Source organism: Chiloscyllium plagiosum, unplaced genomic scaffold, assembly GCF_037043375.1.
Source record: "Chiloscyllium plagiosum isolate Xiang-an unplaced genomic scaffold, Cpla_swu_hap1 HiC_scaffold_53X, whole genome shotgun sequence".
Lineage (NCBI taxonomy): Eukaryota > Metazoa > Chordata > Chondrichthyes > Orectolobiformes > Hemiscylliidae > Chiloscyllium > Chiloscyllium plagiosum.
In genome coordinates this window covers 24980201-25001548 of record NW_028270191.1, presented here as the reverse complement: position 1 = coordinate 25001548, position 21348 = coordinate 24980201, and the positions used below count along the sequence as shown (strand labels likewise).

The window sequence follows — 21348 nt, the reverse complement described above, 5'->3', positions numbered from 1 at the left end:
AACCCACCCAGACCCATTTCCCTCTGACTAATGCACCTAACACTATGGGCAATTTAGAATGACCAATTCACCTGACCTTCACATCTTTGGACTGTGGGAGAAAACCAGAGCACCCAGAGGAAACCCACACAGACACTGGGAGAATGTCTGTCTGTGTGGAGTTTGCACAGTCACCTGAGGCTGGAATCGAACCTGGGACTCTGGTGCTGTGAGGCAGCAGTGCTAACCACTGAGCCACCATGCCGCCAAACTACTCATACATATGTACACAAAGAACAAGTTATGGATGATGCAAATATTTCTGCAAGGGGACCAACCAGCTAAGCACAGGGGCCTTCCTTCCAAAAGTGACATTAGTGAACCAGATGGGTTTGTATGACAATCTTTACACCTCTGCATGAACAGCACTGCTAGTCTACACTCCATGCTCAAAAGACAAACACCAATGTCCCACAAGCTTTTCACTACACCGCTGTCTGTACTACAGTAGAAAATATTAGTGACAGCTTTTATCAACTAGATGTGGCGACAGTTAAGCAATAGACAACACCGAATGGCCAGACAGCCGACCAAAATACCCGGGTTTGGGGAGGACGTAGACAGAGGAGAAAGATGGGCTGGGATGCAGGGAGAAGACAGTCAGACAGAGAAGCAGTGCTCTTCCGCAGGAACTTCCCAAGGCCTGACCCTATGTGGTTGCTTCTGCAAAAGGATCATGGGAATTATTAAGAAAGGCTGGGATTTTCCTCACCTGAATGAAGGAGGTCCAGCTTCGTGATGCATGCCTTCAAAAGATTTTATAAAAACAAAGTACAGCCTCCTTTCCCTTATATATTTGTCAAACAGTCTTCCAGAAAGAAGCCGTAGTTAAATGCATAGACTAGCAGCTTGTGTTGGAAGTCCAGATGTCTATCCCCGGAGTGGAAATTTCCTAAAGGCATGGAACTGTACATTTTTCATACACTTCAACCAGTGGCTGCTTGCAGAGTAGGTACCTTTAGCAGCAAGGCATTTGATTCCAATTTACAGAGTTTAACAGGATTAAACCTCATTGTTTAGCAAAGATAAAAGCTACAGTAAGTTTCCCATCCAGTGGGACCACCTTGTCATTCTCCACCCTCCAGGCAGAAACCAACTGCTGCAGAAACTCAGCAGGTCTGGTTGAGTCTGTGGAAAGATAAAATGTTGAGTGCAGTGACTCTTCATCAGAGCTGAAAGCTGCTGGCAAACAGTGAGATCTCTGTCAGAGAGAATAAAAAAGAGAAGTGGACAAAAGGGAGTGCCCTGATGGGCAGCCTGGAGAGAAAGATACGCTGAATGGACGATAACTGGAAGTGTGATTAGTTTGAAAATGTTTAGGCTGTGCCGGGAGTAACCCATACAATCCTCAACCGAGTATTGCCTGCCACTACAGTTGACAGGGTCTTCAGCCAAGTCCCATCTGTTTTCTGTACTTCTAACCTCACTCCTTCCCTCGCCCTCACTTTCCACCCCACCAGCCTCTGCATTCCAAAGGTTCTGAGCTGCCATTTCCACATCGCCAGCAGGACACCACCAGACACATATTCCCTCCTCCTCCCCCCTGGTCAGCATTCCACAGGGACCATTACCCCTCAGACACCCTGGTCCACTCCTCCTCCACTTCCAAACCTCCACAACACCTTCCATGCAATTAGAGAAGATGCAACACCTGCCTGTTTATCTCCTCATCAAATGCCCAAGACACACATTCCAGCTGAAAGTAGCTTCGTTCAATCTAGTCTACTGTGTTCACTGCTCACAATCTGGTCTTCTCTACAGACTAAGTGAAATGCAGACTAGGTGACTGCCTTATGGATCACCTAAGCTCTATCCATTACAATGACCTTGAGCTTCTGGTTGCCTGCCACTTCAACACACCACCGTGTTCCCTAGCTGCCATTTCTGCCTCAGGCCTGCTGTGGTGCTCTAGCGAGCCTCAATATAAGCTTGAGAAATATCACCTCTTTTTCTGCCTAGGTATCTTAGTCCTCAGGACCCAACATTGTTAAACTCAATGTGAGTGTGAACACCTCCCCCTAGGGACCTGACATCAGAATTGGCAGCTGCGACATCGGTGAGGGAGGCCCAGCGGTGAAAGATGGTGCCTAAAGAGTAGGTCCAATGTAGACAGCAGTGAGGTGGTGGAGGGGGGAATGGCAGCACAGGCATTGAAGATGCGCTGGCTCAGGATTGATAAGACTCTTTAATCAATATTTTTTTTTCCCTCCTTAGTCTTTAAACAATTCAAAATGGCACCAGATCGTGGCAACCATTGAAAAGCGTTTTGTAGTGATTGGAACAAGGTTAGCCAGGTGGACCTCAAAATATGAGTTCCCTGATTGGACCAGGTTAACAGCCCCAATCAGGGAGCCCTGTCTGACAGAAGAACAGAGGTGTCAGAGGATCTGTTCACTCTGGGAGCTGGCTCTGACGAAGTTGGGTCAAGTGGCAACAAGAGAAAAAACACGCCATCAAGGGATGTGCTCGTAATAGTCATCTTGGAGTTGCAGGGTAAGCATTTCTGGCATCATGTCACTATTTGGGAAGCTTGACTCATTCGATCTTGCTGAAGACTGGGCCCAGTATATGGAAAGAATGTGTTACTCTTTCAGGGGCAGATGAAAAGCAACAAGTAATGGGGGGCACGGTGGCACAGTGGTTAGCACTGCTGCCTCACAGCGCCAGAGACCCGGGTTCAATTCCTGCCTCAGGCAACTGTGTGTGGAGTTTGCACATTCTCCCAGTGTCTGCGTGGGTTTCTTCCGGGTGCTCCGGTTTCCTCCCACAGTCCAAAAATGTGCAGGTTAGGTGAAGGGGTAAACGTAGGGAAATGGGACTGGGTGGGTTACGCGTCGGTGTGGACTTGTTGGGCCGAAGAGCCTGTTTCCACACGAAGTAATCTAATCTAATTCTTAATTGTGGACCTGCAACATTTTCTGTTATTTAGGAGCTTAACTTTCCCTGAGGCACCAGATACTAAAACCTTTCAAGAGTTGACAGATTTAGTTAAGGAATATTTCATCCCCAGTCCCCGTCTAATACCGATAGTGATCTGTTTTACTTGGCATTTTGAGAACCAGGGAATCCGTGTCAGGATTTGTGACGAGGTTAAGACATGTGATTTTGGTTTAATCCCGAATGAGATGCTGAGACATTGTTTGGTATGTGGGATTAATGATGTAACCATGTAAAATCACCTACTAGCTGAAGCCCAACTGGACTTCAAACAGACACTACAACTGGCTTTATCATTGGAAAATGCAGCAAGTGGCGCCTACGAGTTACCGGGTGTGCCAATGGAAGTGAACACCCTCGCCAGGCTGACTGAACTTGGAGAACACCACTTGAGGGAAGGCAATTGCATGGCCTCACTCAGGACATATCCTGAACAGAGGGACTCGAGGCCAGCCCACAACAAAACCCAAAAACACAGTCAAGCCTCAACCAAACAGTTAACATTTTGAGGATCTGGGCTGGCAGGCATTGTAATTGCTGCCAGTATGCAAACTCAAGACAGCAAAAGAGTCCCATTAGGCCTGAACTGAGTGGATGCCTTCAGCCACCGCCCACTGGTGGAGTCATCACTAAAAGAGTCCATTCTGGTTTGAAATGTTCTACACACCCTTCTGGTCACCGCTGACATCAACAGACTGTAGATGCAAAAAGGATCCCATCCTGGCAAAACTAAAACAGCTGGTGGTGATGGGGTAAAAAAAAAAACAAAAGGGCCATCACAACCAGAATTGAAACTTGTCTGGTCCCAGCAAGATCAAATTATTGTACAGGACAGCATATTATTATGGAGAGCAAACATGATTGTCCTGAGCAAAGGTACTGGCTAAACCCCACCCCAGGTCGACCTGGGGTTTCCAAAATGGAGAGAAGTTATGTCTGGTGGCCAGGATTGGATGCAGACATTGGGCACTGCCCCGCCAATGCATCGGAGTGTCAACAAGGACAAGTTACTGCCAGCAGCTGCTCCACGTTTGAGAGAATGGTTGGGTAAACACTGGACACAAATGCCAACTATGCCAGTGCTTTCATGGGCTCAATGTTCTTAGTCATTGTGGATGCCCACTCAAAGTAGTTGGATGTGCATTAAGTGCATTCATCAAACATGGAGACACTGATAGAAAAGTTGCAAGCATCTTCTGCAATACACTGACTCTTCGAGATGTTGGTCATAGACAACAGACCATCATTTACCAGCAGGGAATTAGAGTATTTCCTTTATATAAAAAAAAACATCGAATAGCATTCGGCAAACAAGGATAAATCCACATCAATCACCTGTGGTCTAATGGTCTGGTGGAAAGAGCAGTCCAAATTTTGAAGGCAGGCTTAAAGAAACAGCCTAAAGCCTCACTCAATACCAAACTGTCCCAGTTCCTGTTTGATGACAGGACCGCTCCTCATTCAACCACAGGGACAGCTCTGGCAGAGTTGCTAAAGGGTAGAAGATTCTGCACCAGGAGTCTTACCTGGACTAGAGTGAAGGGAATCAGCATCAGGAACGCCAATACCAGACAGAAGAGACAGAGACAGTTTACTTCAGGGGGATGAAGTTTGGTGTCAAAACCACAGGAATGGCCCTGCACGGGTATGAAGCATGGTCAATGTGAGATCAGCTCCCATGATATACAAAGTTCGGATTGGAGAAGTATCCTGAACAAGCACGTGGACCACATGAAAGCTGCAACCTCACAAATGGCCTGAGGGGTTACACCTGAAATGTCGATACCGCCACCTCCTGATGCTGCCTGATCTGCTACGTTCTTCCAGCCTCCTGCTTGTTTAGCTCAGAACATCCAGCAAGACTGTCAAAACCCATAGGTTCTCCCCCTCTGCCTCGCGAAGAAACCCCAGACGATGAGATGGACTCAGCAATGTTGCAGCCTTGATACTGTTACCGCCTGACAAAGATTGCTTTCTTCCAAGATGCTCCGGGTGCTGGAGGCGGGCTACGGTCTGGTACACGCGGCCAGTATCCAAGGCAGGGTCAGAGGAACTGGACCTGGTGTGAAAACATCCCAGGAATAGCGACAGGAAAAAGAACGGGCCTATGTCCCACAAGTTAAGAGCATGAAGGATACAGTGATCGAGGTCAGCCAACTGAACCTCACCAGGTGGGCCTATGAGTTCCCTGATTGGGGCTGTTAACCAGGTTCAATCAGGGAGGCCTGGCTGACAGAAACAGGTGTGTCAGAGCTTCTGCTCACTCTGGAAGGCAGCTCTGCACTAGCTGGGTCACTGATGTACTAATCATGTGTAAAGAAAGGATGACTTGATAATGGGATACCAGCCTTTGTTGAGTTATTTCACTTTTCACTGTATTTTACTATTTTTCTCACTGTAAAAAAAATGTGACAACAAAATCATTCATTCACCCATCCCCCATCCTGTTCCCAGTATAGCCAACTCATTTTCCACTATTCACACTTCCCATTAGCACCCAATCAGCATTTAACTCTCACCTGGCTTATCATCAGCAATCCCTTTGTCTGCTTCTGCTCTCTCTCTCTCTCTCTCTCTACACTATTCGACTCACTCTTTCCTACACAAACCCCTGCCAGTAGTATAAATACCACCATTTCCCAGCTGTTTTCAGTTCTGACCCAGCCATCGAATATGAAACATCTGTTAGCGAGTTTTGTAGCTCAGGTGGAGGTTTTGGATGTAGGTTTGCTCGCTGAGCTGGAAGGTTCATTTCTAGACGTCTCGTCACCCTACCAGAAAACATCAGTAGGCATCGGGGTGAAGCAAAGAACAGGAAATGACATCACCACGTGAAATGATGTCACCACCGGAAATGACATCACCAACCCAAAGAAACCCAAACATATAAATGGAAAGCAGGAATTATCAGTGCTTCGCCCGGAGGCTCACTGAAGATGTTACCTAGTAGGGTGACGAAACATCTAGAAATGAACCTTCCAGCTCAGCGAGCAAACCTACATCCAGAAATATCTGTTTCTCTCTCTACTGATTAGATTAGATTAGATTAGATTACATTACATTACATTACATTACATTACAGTGTGGAAACAGGCCCTTTGGCCCAACAAGTCCACACCGACCCGCCGAAGCGTAACCCACCCATACCCCTACATTTACCCCTTACCTAACACTACGGCCAATTTAGCATGGCCAATTCACCTAACCTGCACATCTTTGGACTGTGGGAGGAAACCGGAGCACCCGGAGGAAACCCATGCAGACACAGGGAGAACGTGCAAACTCCACACAGTCAGTTGGCTGAGGCGGGAATTGAACCCGGGTCTCTGGTGCTGTGAGGCAGCAGTGCTGCCAGACCTGCTGAGTTTCTCTCGGAATTTCTGTTTAACATCTCCAGCATCCACAGTTCTGTGCTTTATTTTATTCCACTGTCCAGGACACATTATTTGAACAGAAAGTGAGGACTGCAGATGCTGGAGATCAGAGCTGAAAATGTTATTTGAACAGGCTGGTTAAGAAGCATCAGGAACCTGCTTTGGTCAATTATCATATCACCAGGCTGGCAAAGGTTCAAACTCAGGAACTCAGTTCCAGTCTTCCACCAATTACCAATACAACCAATTCTAGCTGCTTTTAACAATTTGGGACATATGCAGCTATTCCAAGAGGAGATATCAATCACTCCTGTTGGCAATTTGGACATGTCTTTTTCTTAAAAAACGTTGACACAGAGTGGCAGATACAAATGCATGTGGTGTGCATTTCAGGGCTGATACAGACACATTCCCCTTTACTTTGAAAGGTACATTTATAGAAGCTGCTAGAGGCACACTTTGTATTTATAAAGTAATAAGACATCCCCAGACACTTCACAGGAGCACTGAATAGCAATATTTTACAATAAGTAATTCAAGTACAGGAACAAAAGCTTAGTTGGCTTTCAGAAACATTTGAAAACGAGAAATGACAGTTTTCCCAAGAGATTTACAAATGGTATTCTATAGAGTTTGGTTCCTTGCAGCTGAAGGCATGGCCACCAATGGTATAAAGAAGAACATTAGAGGGGTGAAACATAAAACTGCAAAGATCATGGAGGTCTGCCAGGAGAGAATACAGGGGTAGGGATCGGTGGCACAATGAAGGAATTTGGCAACGAGGGTGAAACCTATGGAAATGTTCTACTGACTGCACCATATTCCCCATGGATCTGAAATGCCATATCCAGATCAGCAAGGCAACCTTTCTGTGGAGCTGCAGAAAATGGGGAAAGATACTAAAGGAGTATTTTGCATCAGTATTTACTGTGGAAAAGGATATGGAAGATATAGAATGTAGGGAAATAGATGGTGACTTCTTGCAAAATGTTCATATTACAGAGGAGGAAGTGCTGGAGGTCTTGAAACACAAAGGTGGATAAATCCCCAGAACCTGACCAGGTGTACCCGAGAACTCTGTGGGAAGCTAGAGAAGTGATTGCTGGGCCTCTTGCTGAGATATCTGTATCATCGATAGTCACAGGTGAGATGCCAGAAGACTGGAAGTTGGCAAACGTGGTGCCACTGTTTAAGAAGGGTGGTAAGGACAAGCCAGGGAACTATAGACCAGTGAGCCTGACCTCGGTGGGGGGCAAGTTGTTGGAGGGAATCCTGAGGGACAGGATGTACATGTATTTGGAAAGGCAAGGACTGATTTGGGATAGTCAACATGGCTTTGTGCATGGGAAATCATGTCTCACAAACTTGACAGTTTTTTGAAGAAGTAACAAAGAGGATCGATGAGGGCAGAGTGGTAGATGTGATCTATGTGGACTTCAGTAAGGCACTCGACAAGGTTCCCCATAGGAGACTGATTAGCAAGGTTAGATCTCACGGAATGCAGGGAGAACTAGCTATTTGGACACAGAACTGGCTCAAAGGTAGAAGACAGTGGAGGGTTGTTTTTCAGACTGGAGGCCTGTGACTAGTGGAGTGCCACAAGGATCGGTGCTGGGTCCTCTACGTTTTGTCATTTACATAAATGATTTGGATGTGAGCACAAGAGGTACAGTTAGTAAGTTTGCAGATGACACCAAAGTTGGAGGTGTAGTGGACAGCGAAGAGGGTTACCTCAGATTACAACAGGATCTGGACCAGATGGGCCAGTGGGCTGTGAAGTGGCAGATGGAGTTTAATTCAGATAAATGCGAGGTGCTGCATTTTGGGAAAGCAAATCTTAGCAGGTCGTATACACTTAATGGTAAGGTCCTAGGGAGTGTTGCTGAACAAAAAGAGACCTTGGAGTGCAGGTTCATAGCTCCTTGAAAGTGGAGTCGCAGGTAGATAGGATAGTGAAGGCAGCGTTTGGGGTATGCTTTCTTTCATTGGTCAGAGTATTGAGTACAGGAGTTGGGAGGTCATGTTACGGCTGTACAGGACATTGGTTAGACCACTGTTGGAATATTGCATGCAATTCTGGTCTCCTTCCTATCGGAAATATGTTGTGAAACTTGAAAGGGTTCAGAAAAGATTTACAAGGATGTTACCAGGGTTGGAGGATCTGAGCTACAGGGAGAGGCTGAACAGGCTGGGGCTGTTTTCCCTGGAATGTCGGAGGCTGAGGGTGACCTTATAGAGGTTTACAAAATTATGAGGGGCATGGATTGGCTAAATAGACAAAGTCTTTCACCTGGGGTCAGGGAATCCATAACTAGAGGGCATAGGTTTTGAGTGAGAGGGGAAACACATAAAAGAGACTTAATGGGCAACTTTTTCACACAGAGGATGGTACGTGTATGGAATGAGCTGCCAGAGGAAGTGGAGGCTGGAGCTGAAAATGTGTTGCTGGAAAAGCGCAGCAGGTCAGGTAGCATCCAGGGAACAGGAGAATCGACGTTTCGGGAAAAGCCCTTCTTCAGGAATGAGGAAGGAGATGTGGCTGTGGTAGCGAGTCTGTTTGAGAATGTGGCTGAAGAGCTTCTGTGCAGAGGAGATGACCTGGGGGGTGCAGTGAGAGAGGGACTCACTGAAATCTTTGTAGAGGGAGAAAGAGAGCTTCGTCAAGGAAGGCATCCTTGTAAGAGGATTCGCAGTAGGTTGAAATCTTTGAGGAGAAAGTGAGGTCTGCAGATGCTGGAGATCAGAGCTGAAAATGTGTTGCTGGAAAAGCGCAGCAGGTCAGGCAGCATCCAGGGAACAGGAGAATCGACGTTTCGGGCATAAGCCCTTCTTCAGGAACCTGAAGAAGGGCTTATGCCCGAAACGTCGATTCTCCTGTTCCCTGGATGCTGCCTGACCTGCTGTGCTTTTCCAGCAACACATTTTCAGCTCTGATCTCCAGCATCTGCAGACCTCACTTTCTCCTCGAAGTGGCGCTGGTACAATTGTGACATTTAAAAGGCATCTGGATGGGTGTATGAATAGGAAGGGTTTGGAGGGATATGGGCTAGGTGCTGGCAGGTGGGACTAGATTGGGTTGGGATATCTGGTCGGCATGGACGGGTAGGACCGAAGGGTCTGTTTCCATGCTGTACCTCTCTATGACTCCCACGTCCCCCTCACTCTGTCCACTTACCCCATCACCTCCTCAGACTTGCTTCATGCCCCCTGTCCCAAACCTACCTACCTCCCTCTCACCTCACCTCACCTTCCCAGTCTCATCTTACCAAGCTCTTGTGATACTCAGGAATAAAACAGCAAAAACTGCTTCGGTCTTGCCATAAGTGCTCCAAATTATCACTTGATTTTGTGATATTTGATTCAAATAGATAACACATTTGTTCCAGAACATAGAGAAGAAGAGTCAGAATTGTCAGGAGTAAATCATTGCAGCCTTATTTCCAAAAATTGTCAATTCTAGTTCCTTCTTGTGTATTGCCTAACTCCTTTGCAGAAAATTGCGATTTTGTAAAATAGTGTGCAACCTCTACTTACAATTGAAAGTCTATCCTCCCCCACCCCCAGGTTTTATTTCAGGAATATAAATGGGGAAAGAGATGTAACCCTGGCTGATGACATTGTAAAGGAAGTAAAAACAGGTTTTCTGCTGTTACATAATCGCCCTTCCCTTCTATAACACGCGCTGCTTGTCATTCTATTCCCTCTTTTGCCTTGTGACGTTACTTAAAAGCCTCCACAAAGGGTCATGATTTCAACACGAAGGTGCTCAGTAAGCGGCCACAGCGAACAAATTTGGCCACTGGTCGTGTCTGAGACAGCTTTCCATCTCATTGCGTCAGTGACCCCTCGTCCTTCCTTAATCCAACATGAAACCATCAAAATCCGTTTCAGGCCAGCTTCAGATATAGAGAAGGGACCATAGCTCAACACGTAGCGTCTGTGAGAGAATTGTCAAAGAATCCGAATTCGGATCCAAAACAAACTCGGGGTTGACACAATAGGAGAAAGTGAGGGCTGTAGATGCTGGAGATCAGAGCTGAAAATGTGTTGCTGGAAAAGCGCAGCAGGTCAGGCAGCATCCAGGGAACAGGAGAATCGACATTTCGGGCATAAGCCCTTTTCCAGGAATGAGGAAAGTTTGTCCAGCAGGCTAAGATAAAAGGTAGGGAGGAGGGACTTGGGGGAGGGGCGTCAGAATAGACCGAATTGGTGGCACAGTGGTTAGCACTGCTGCCTCACAGCGCCAAAGACCCGGGTTCAATTCCCGCCTCAGGCGACTGACTGTGTGGAGTTTACACATTCTCCCCGTGTCTGCGTGGGTTTCCTCCCACAGTACAAAAAATGTGCAGGTCAGGGGGAATGGGTCTGGGTGGGTTGCGCTTTGGAGTGGACATGTTGGCCCTGTTTCCACATTGTAAATAATCTAATCTAGAAAAAATTGCGAAGGAACCAAGGATAGACTGCCTCAAAGGACAAAACACTAGGGTCTCTTGTATATCTACTCCCCTCAAGAAATGGTACCTTCCAGGTCAATTTGTTTCGGCACTACCACCGAACCTCCACGTCTTGCCGGAGAGAAGGTAGAAAAGACGTGAGAGACCCATAACATGAGGCGCAGATCAAGCTTTTTTTTTCCCCTCGCCGCGGAAATCATGCGAGAAAAAGTTGGCCACTGAGGCGAAACATAAAGTGATTCCTTACCGGTTCACCGCGACGGGGCACCACCACCCTCCAACTTTACTCCAAGCCCGTACCGCCACCGAGTTCGGCCCCGAGTCCCTCTTCTGCTCGCTAACCATTGGTTCCGGTGCCAACCCCTCGTTACCCATTGGCTCCGGTTCCGCCTCATCGGTGCTCATTGACTTTGGCCCCTCGCTGCTCATTGGCCCAGACCCCAGACCCTCGTTGTTCATTGGCCTCGGTCCCGCCTCTTTGCTGTTCATTAGCCCCAGCCCCTCGCTTTTCATTGGCCCCGACCCTCGCCCCGCCTCCTTGCTGTTCATTGGCTTCGGCGCCACCTCCTCGCTGTTCAGTGGCTTAAGCCCCAGCCCCTCAATGCTCATTAGCCCCAGCGCCTCGATGTGCATTGGCTCCGACCCCGGGCTCTCAATGTTCATTGGCCCTAGCCCCGACCCGCCCCCTCACTGCCCATTGGCCCGCTTGCACGCCTGCTGTTTGCCCGTCTGCATCCGTAGACCTCCAGGCACAGCGCCACTTGCAGGAGCAGATGAAGCTGCAATTGTTTGAAGGTGTGTGTGAAGTTGCATGAAGTTTTGTGTCAACTACTTTATACCACACAAACCAAACACCAGGGTTCATTTTCACAGAAACACAGAGATTGTATTGAATAGAAACAGAACATAGTGGAAATATTCAGCAAATCTAAGAATGCTAAGGAGAGCAAAAACGGAAAGTGTTGGAGAAGCTCAGTAGGTCTGGCAGCATCTGTAGAGAGAGAAATAGAGTTAACGTTTCAGGTCCAGTGACCCTTCAAAACTAGAAATAGGTAGTAATTGATGCTGACGTTGGGGACAGAAAGGAGAGAGCAGGAAGGTAGAGACAAAGCCCAGAGATCATAAGACACCAGAGCAGAATTAGACCATTTGGCCCATAAAGAAGGAGAAGGTGAGGACTGCAAATGCTGGAGATCAGAGTTGAGAACATGGTGCTGGAAAAGCACAGCAGGTCAGGCAGCATCCGAGGGGCAGGAGAATCGACGTTTCGGGCAAGAGCCCTTCATCAGGATGATTTCATTCCTGATGAAGGGCTCTTGCCTGAAAGATCGATCCTCCTGCTCCTCTGATGCTGCCTGACTTGCTGGGCTTTTGCAGCACCACACTCTCAACATTTGACCCTTCAAGTCTTTCCGCCATTCGATCATGGCTGATGTTTCACAACCCCATTCTCCTGCCTTCTCCCGTGATCCCGTTACCAATTAAGAACACATTAACAAGGTACCACACAGGATGCTGTGCAGGCCAAGTTATTGAGTAATTAAGACAGAGATAAAGGCCTTCTGGAAATCCAATTGTCTAACTTGCTACCTCCTCAAAGAATTCTAATAGATTTGTCAGGCAAGACCTTCCTTTAATGAAGCCGTGCGGACTCAGCTCTGTTTTACCATGTTAAAAATCACACAACACCAGGTTATAGTCCAACAGGTTTAATTGTAAGTACACTAGCTTTCAGAGCAACACTTCTTCATCAGGTGCTAGTGGAGGGCCCAATCCTAACACAGAATTTACAGCTGAAAAATTACGCAATGTTCTTCGTGACCTGCAACACATAATCAATGAGGATGAGCATCTCACCAAGACGTTCCCCACACCTCCACTACTTGCCTCTAAACAACTGCCAAACCTCAAACAGATCGTTGTTCGTAGCAAGCTGCCCGGCTCTCAGGACAACTCCATACAACCCTGTCACGGTGCGCTGCAAGACATGTCAGAGTGTGGACATAGATACCACCATTACGTATGGGGACACCTCCCACCTTGTACATGGCAGGTACTCATGTGACTCAGCCAACGTTGTCTATCTTATACGTTGCAGGCAAGGATGCCCGGAGGCATGGTACATTGGGGAAACCGAGCAAAGGCTACGACAACGGATGAATGGGCACCGCACAACAATCAACAGACAGGAGGGTTCCCTCCCAGTTGGGGAACATTTCAGTGATCCAAGACATTCAGCCTCGGACCTTCGGGTGACCATCCTCCAAGGTGGACTTTGGGACAGGCAGCAGAGAAAAGTGGCCGAGCAGAGGCTGATAGCTAAGTTCGGTACCCATAGGGAGGGCCTCAACTGGGACCTTGGGTTCATGTTACATTACAGGTGACCACCATTGCACTATACACACACACAGGCACTCCTATACACACGGACACACATTCACACAGACACGCACACAGACACCCATACACACCCTTACAGGCACACACACTCCCACACGCACCCCCTCACAGACTTAAGACACTCTGCACTCACTACACACACACACACACACTTTCTCACACTCACAACCCCCAACCCAGACAGACACACACACACAGATAGACAAAGACAAACATGCGCACATATATTTTGTGGATTGAATTTGTACTTGCAGGGTTACATTGTACTTTGCTCAAAAACTGCATGAATTTATGTAAAACTCCGTTATCTCACTTTTTAGATTAGAATCAATCTAAACATCATGGCATAGACAGAGAACACAGGGGGCCAACACCTTCAACATATTGTCCAGCTATCACCATTGTTAACAGCTAACCCGAGAATGCAACTTTTTTAAAAAAAGGTTTTGTGATTTACACATGAAAGAAGTGAAACTATCACTGTATTCTAACAGATGAAAGGCTTAACAGACAATCAATTTTTTAATGTATAATTTCAGTTACATCACACTGTAAATTTTTGCTATGAATTCTGTGTTAGTATTGACCCCTCCACTATCACCCGATGAAGGAGCGTCGCTCCGAAAGCTAGTGTGCTTCCAATTAAACCTGTTGGACTATAACCTGGTGTTGTGTGATTTTTTTAACTTTGTACACCCCAGTCCAACACCAGCATCTCCAAATCATGACTATTTTACCATGCACTTCCAAGTACTCTGCGATCTCATCCTTCATAAAATCTTACCATCGACAGAGGTCAGGCTAAGTGGCCAATAGTTTCCTGTCTTCTGCCACCCTCCCTTCTTAAACAGGGATCTTATATTCTCCATTTGCCAGTTCTCTGGGACCCTCCCTGACTCCAGTGATTCATGAAAAATCATTACCAATGCTATTGCAATCTCCTAGTAGCAATCTCCTTCAGCACTTTGGGAAAGAGAGTGAAAAAATAAAAGAGAGTGAAAAAGATAAAGAATTGTTGACAGTAGGCCAGGAAAGAAGAAAAGATAGATTGGTGATAATCGGGACTTTGAGTAGCGAAAATGGGTTGACTGTGCTGAAAATAATTGATTTCATGACAAGACCTGGGTTTGTGGGGGTAGATAATAAGGAAGGAGTGTTATGGACCAGACCAAATGCCCTCAAATTATTCAGAAAGCAGACTATCCCTAACGGTTTCTTATTTTAAAGGTAAGTGCCAGGCATTGTATTCCAGATGCTATTGAATTGGTCAGAGTACTCAATGTGAAGCAAAACACACTTTATTTTGACACTACAATTAAAATACAGACAAAAGTTTGAAAAATTGGCTGAATTATAACTCCATCGAAATGCTTAACAAAATAATTAATATACTACTAATTAACTGTTCCAATATGGTATGTCCTTTTTTCTAAAAGCTGTTCCTTTTCTCAAGGATACTGTGTCCTTGGTTTTTCTCAGAGGGGTCGTAAAACAGTCCGGGCTCCGAAACTACTGGTTTGGTACAGAGATGAAAGGGTTTACTGAGAGGCCTTTTTGTTTATATGTAAACAGATGAGACATTAAACCAAAACTTTTATGTTTTAGAAGTAACCTGTATAATGAAAGGAGAGTGGTCAATCCTGGAAGCTGAATTCTTGTTTTTTAGTTCGGTGCAGCAGGGGCTGTATGTGAAACAGGCTGCTGAACTCTCTCTCCTTCTGCCCTTCTAACATCAACCTGTAAGCCTCTGTGTTTAAGGAGGTTTTGTTTATTGGGACTGTTGTGTATTTTCGGAACAGCATAATTAAGTCTAGTCTGGATAGACTGAGTTCTGTGGGTATTCTATCTTCTGTTCTTTGTGTTTCATTCCGTAATTTTGTGAATAAATGTTTGTCTGTTTTAAGACCTGGTGAAAGTGAGTACTGCAGCTGCTGGAAATCAGAGTCTATATTAGAGTGGTGCTGGAAAAACACAGCAGGTCAGGCAGCATCCGAGGAGCAGGAAAATTGACGTTTCAGGCAAAAGCCCTTCATCAGGAATGAAGGCAGGGAGCCTCCAGGATGGAGAGATAAATGGGAGGGGGTGGGGCTGAGGAGAAGGTAGCAAAGAGTACAATAGGTGGATGGGGGTCGGGATGAAGGTGATAGGTCAGAGAGGAGGGTGGAGCAGATAGGTGGGAAGGAAGATTGGCAGGTAAGACAGGTGCTGAGCTGGAAGGTTGGAACTGGGGTAAGGTGGGGGCTGGGGAAATGAGGAAACTGGTGAAGTCTCTTAAAACCTGGTAGTCAACCTAGCTAACTTACTCCGGATCATTTTCATTGTTCACTTACGGAAACAAATAGCGAAGTTACAGTCTGGGTTGCCTGCTTAAGAATGTTTTGAGTAGTCTGGCCTCGTCCATAACAAGTAACATCCCATAAACACACCCTTGGCAAAAAGCAAAATTCAGTAAAATAGATTATCTTACAGGCAATTCTCCAGTCCAGGAGGTAAAACATCAAGAGAAAGCTCTGAGAGAGAGAGTGTAGCAGGAAACTGTGTGTGTGTGTGTGTGAGAGAGTGTGTGAGTGTGTGAGAGAGAGAGAGAGAGAAGGGAGAGATGTACTGCAGCTCCCAAACCCAGCTTCAAGAAAACTCAAAATCAGCAACTGCCACTGAGAAACTAAAACTAAAAATCCTGGCTCTGTGGGAGCTTGACCGCCCCCATTCAGGCTACTTCTATTGTTCCAAATTTTTTTTAAATCTCCAAGGTCTCACAAGGTGTTTACGTTATTCAATTCAAATAGACAGCACGTTTCCTCTGTCTTAAAACTTCTCTTCAATAAAAAAAAGTACAACATACACCTCTTAAAGCTACAATAGGCTTAAGTGCATTAGTCAGGGGAATGGATCTGAGTGGGATACTCTTCGGAAGGTCGATGTGGACTTGTTGGGCCAAATGCCCTGTTCTACACTGTAGGGATTCTATGATCACAGGAGGTGGTCATGCTCTGAAATTGTTATACTCGATGTTGAGTCCTGAAAACGGTAAGATATTTAAAGAAGATGAGGTGTTGTTTCTCCAACTTATACTGAGCTTTGCTGGAGCTCTGTAACAAGCCTCACAGAATGTTAGCGTGGGAACACAGTGAAGTGTTGAAGTAGCAGGTAACTGGAAACTCAGGGCCATTTTTACAGACATAACATTGGTGCTCTGCAAAGTGGTACCCAGTCTGCACTTCATCTCTCCAATGTTGAGAAGACTGCATTGTGAGCAGCAAGTACAATAAACTGGATTGAGTGAAGTGCAGGTAAATTGCTGCTTCAACTGGAAAGTGTTTCTGGGATCTTGGATAGTGAGGAGGGAGGAGGTCACCCTTCTGTGATTGCATGGGATGGTGCCGTGGGGTTGTGGACAAATATTGGGAGTGGAGGAGGAGTGGACCAGAGTGTCTCAGAGAGAATGGTCCCTGGGTAATGTTGTCAGGGGAGGGGAGAGTTTCTGTTCTCTAGCAATTTTGGTTTTTATTTGTTTCAGATCTCCAGCATCCACAAATCTATGTTTTACTTTCAGCTTCCTTGGACTTCTGTTCATTGCAAATTCATAACGAAAGACTATTATACATGGTAATTTGAAATATCTTTTTATTAAGTTATTAATACTATTTTCTACATGCACTTCTATTTTCTCAATCATATGGTTAGAATTCAACCAACTAACGAACACTGCTTAAGTTGCTTGCTTACATGAGAGGTTGGGATCTGAATGCCTGAAACTGGTGAGGTACATTCAATCACAGCTTTCAAGGGGGAATGGAATTGTTATCCGAAGAGGAGAAAAATCGGGCCACAGTGGAAAACAGGGAGGGGCACTCAGGTGAATTGTCTTGCAGAGGGCTGACATAGACACAATAGCCCGAACGGCCTTTGTATTTGTAACCTTCTACAATTGAATTCCTATAGCAGCAAGACCAGAATTGCATGCAGTATTCTAATAGTGGCCTAACCAATGTCCTGTACAGCCGCAACATGACCTCCCAACTCCTGTACTCAATGCACTGACCAATGAAGGCAAGCATACCAAACACCTTCTTCACTATCCTATCTACCTCTGACTCTGCTTTTAAGGAGCTACGAACCTGCACTCCAAGGTCATTTTGTTCAGCAACACTCCCCAGGACTTTACCAATGTTTGTATAAGTTCTGCTCTGATTTGCCTTTCCAAAATGCAGCACCTCATATTTATCTAAACTCCATCTGCCACTCCTTGGCCCATCGGATCAAGATCCCGTTGTAATCTGAGGTAACCAGTCCACCGCTCTGCCCTCATGAATTCTCTTTGTTACTTCTTCAAAAAACTCAAATCAAGTTTGTGAGATATGTTTTCCCATGCACAAAGCCATGTTGACTATCCCTAATCAGCCCTTGCCTTTCCAAATACATGTACATCCTGTCCCTCATGATTCCTTCCAACAACTTGCCATGACCGACATCAGGCTCACCGGTCTATAGTTCCCTGGCTTAGCCTTACCACTTTTCTTCAATAGTGGCAACCTCCAGTCTTCCGACACCTCACCTGTAGCTATTGATGATGCAAATATCTCAGCAGTGGCTTTTGTCGAGATTTGTCGAGCAGCGCCGTGACGCGGGACTCCATGCTCTACGGTCTGTTCCTCGGGACGCACACCGAGACCAATATCAACTGTGCCTGGAGGATCATCAACTCGGTCAAAGACGCTCTTTGGTCTGTCTGAAACCTGTTGATCTTCCAGCTGAAGGAGTTGACCCTGACTGAGTGTTGCAGACTGGCACTTCCAAGGTCCAGGACTACGTGTTGAGGGACACGCTGAAGCTTGGGGCAGCTGCTGCCTAGGTGGGGTGGGGAAAGGCCACCATCTAAGGTCTGCCTGCCTAAGAAGAACAGGGGGCCCACTCAGACATTGGGTCCCGCTGATGCCTCAGCAAAATATCTGGATGGTCAATGTACAGACTTGTACATATGAATGATTAATGAACGATCTCTGTATGTAAAGAAATGCAATGTGTGCATAAGAATGGCATGACCAATTGTATAGATATCAAAATAATTTTATGAATAAAGTATATTTTTGAAATAAAAAAATCACACTGATGATTGTGGGAGCTTGCTGTGTGCAAATTGGCTGTCACAATTCCTACATTACAGGGGCGATTACACTGCAAAAGTACTTCATTGACTGCCAAGTGTTTCAGTTGTGGGTGGCATGGTGTCTCAGTGGTTAGCACTGCTGTCTCACAGCACCAAGGACCCGGGTTTGATTCCAGCCTCGGGCGGACTGTCTGTGTGGAGTTTGCATGTTCTGCCCATGTCTGCATGGGTTTTCCTCTCACAGTCCAAAGATGCGCAGGTTAGGTGAATTAGCGATGCTAAATTGTTCAGGGATGTGTAGGTTAGTAAGGGATAAATGTAGAGAATGGTTTTGGGTGGGATACTCTTTGGAGGATTGGTGTGGACTTGTTGGGCTGAAGGGCCTGTTTCCATACTGTAGGGAGTCTATAAGAATATCTTTAGATGGTATGTTCTTTCTTTCTTGATTAGTGAAGTTCATCTACACTATAAAGTTTTGGCTGTCCTGGTAAACCTGATGAGAAGCTGTTTTGCCAATGTTGTGTACGATGGGGAAATAAAGGGAGAATTCACATATTCCGGAACAGCAAGGGAGCGGTTTCAGATCGGACTCTTGTACCCCAGCAAAGAAAAATTATGGACCAATTTAAAGAGACCCTCTATCTTCACTCAATTGCAATGCTATCATTTAGCCATCTCAAGGTCTGAACACTATCCAAACTTTGCTCTCAGTTCATGTCACTTGACTTTTTCCATTTCTTTGTGTCTTTTTTAAACTAATTTTTACACTGAAGAAACAAGTGCTCTTTGTTCTAATATTCTGCCACAAGAGGGAGATGTTGCATTGCATTGTACTGTAACAACAATTCAACTGACTGCATGTGATTTCAGAGTAGGGCCAAAACAAAATCAGCCCTTCGTTGTTATTTACATTTATGTTGTATTATTGTGTTGCAATCACTTGCAAAAATTTAACAGTTTATAAAAAAGGAAGTGCCCTGCAGGCACCATGTGTTTAAGCTCTGCTGTGTGGTGAACAGTGACAACTTTGACCTTGGGACTGCAGACCTCCTTATAATTTTAGATGTTTAGGCTATTGACAATTAAGTCCCAAACCTCTCCTACTTTCACAGTGCTTCTTAAAACCTGACCTTTAGACCAAGGTTTCGGTCACCTGCCCTGAAATGTGCTTATATGGCTCAGTGCCAAACTTTGTTAAGCGCCCACCTTTGTGTGTTAAAGATGGAACATAAAGGCAAGTTGTTGCTGATAGGTCCAAATGGAAGGCAGGCACTGTAAAAGGAAATGTATCAAATGAAGAAGCACTCAGTTCGTAGCTTTACACACAGTGAAAATGAGGTCCAACTGCAGTTTGGGCTAACATCTAGGTAAATAACACTGGCGACAATAGTTGATGCAGCAACCTCGCCTTACACTCATTGCTTCCACTGTGATTGAAGGCATGGCAGTGAAATGTGTAAATGACACAGAGGCAGATAGCATGTTGTAATGCCAAGGAAAGACAGGTTAAGCGAGTGGGGGAAAATCTGGCAGATGGAGTATATTATGGGAAAATATGAACCCGGGTCTCTGGCGCTTGTGGGCAGCACGGTGGCACAGTGGTTAGCACTGCTGCCTCAGCGCCAGAGACCCGGGTTCAATTCCCAACTCAGGCGACTGACTGTGTGGAGTTTGCAAATTCTCCCCGTGTCTGCGTGGGTTTCCTCCGGGTGCTCCAGTTTCCTCCCATAGTCCAAAGATGTGCAGGTCAGGTGAATTGGCCATGCTAAATTGCCCGTAGTGTTAGGTAAAAAGGGGTATATGTAGGGGTATGGGTGGTTGCGCTTCAGTGGGTCGGTGTGGACTTGTTTGGCCGAAGGGCCTGTTTCCACACTGTAAGTAATCTAAGAACATAGAAGATACTGAATATGGAGAAACAGATGGTGATATCTTGAAAAATGTCCATGTTATAGAGGTGGTGATGCTGGATGTCTTGAAACACAAAGGTGGATAAATCCCCAGGACCGGATCACATGTACCCTCAAACTCTGTGGGAAGCTAGGGAAGTGACTGTTGGGCCCCTTGCTGAGATATTTGTATCACTGATAGTCACAGGGTGAGGTGCCATAAGACTGGAGGTTGGCTAATGAGGTACCACTATTTAAGAAAGATGGTAAGGAAAAGCCAGGGAACTAGAGATCAGTGAGCCTGACATTGGTCATGAGCAAGTTGTTGGAGGGAATCCTGAAGGACAGGATTTACATGTATTTGGAAAGGCAAGGGCTGATTATGGATAGTCAGCATGGCTTTGTGCATGGGAAATCATGTCTCATGAACTTGACCGAGTTTTTTTGAAGAAGAGGATTAATGAGGGTAGAGCAGTGGAAGTGATCTACATGGACTTCAGTAAGGCATTTCACAAGGTTCGTCATGGTAGACTGGTTAGCAAGATTAGATCACATGGAATCCAGGCAAAACTAGCCATTTGGAGACAGAACTGGCTTGAAGGTAGAAGACAGAGGGTGGTGGAGGCCTGTGACCAGTAGTGTGCCACAAGGATCAGTAGAGGGTCCCTACTTTTAGTCATTTATATAAATGATTTGGATGTGAACGTAGGAGGTCGACTTAGTAAGTTTGCAGATAACACCAACATTGAGGTGTAGTGGACAGCAAAGGTTACCTCAGAGTACAACAGGATCTTGATCAGTGGGCCAATGAGTGGCAGATGGAATTTAATTTAGATACATGTGAGGTGTTGTATTTTGGGAAGGCAAATCAGGCAGGACTTATACATTTAATGGTAAGGCCCTGGGGAGTGTTGCTGAACAGAGAGATCTCGGAGTGCAGGTTCATAGCTCCTTGAAAGTGGAGTCTCAGGTAGATAGGATAGTGAAGAAAGCATTTAGTATGCTTTCCTTTATTGGTCAGAGTAGTGAGTGTAGGAGTTGGGAGGTTATGGCTGTACAAAACATTAGCTAGGTCACCTTTGGAATATTGTGTGCAATTCTAGTCTCCCTTCTGTAGGATAGTGTGAAACTTGAAAGGGTTCAGAAAAGAT

General features: G+C 45.8%; 1 protein-coding gene across 5 annotated transcripts in view; it reads right to left on the bottom strand.

Annotated features, from left to right (window-relative positions):
* Nucleotides 1-11161, bottom strand: part of slc11a2 (solute carrier family 11 member 2) — a 95761-nt gene extending 84600 nt beyond the window's left edge. For 3 of the 5 annotated variants that reach the window (XM_087985560.1, XM_043681780.2, XM_043681777.2), the window contains exon 1: nucleotides 11052-11161. The gene's annotated coding sequence lies outside the window, so the exon portion shown is untranslated. The remainder of the gene's footprint in view (nucleotides 1-11051) is intronic. The other 2 variants (XM_043681779.2, XM_087985561.1) reach the window with 2 other exon arrangements.
* Nucleotides 11162-21348: the final 10187 nt, after the last annotated feature.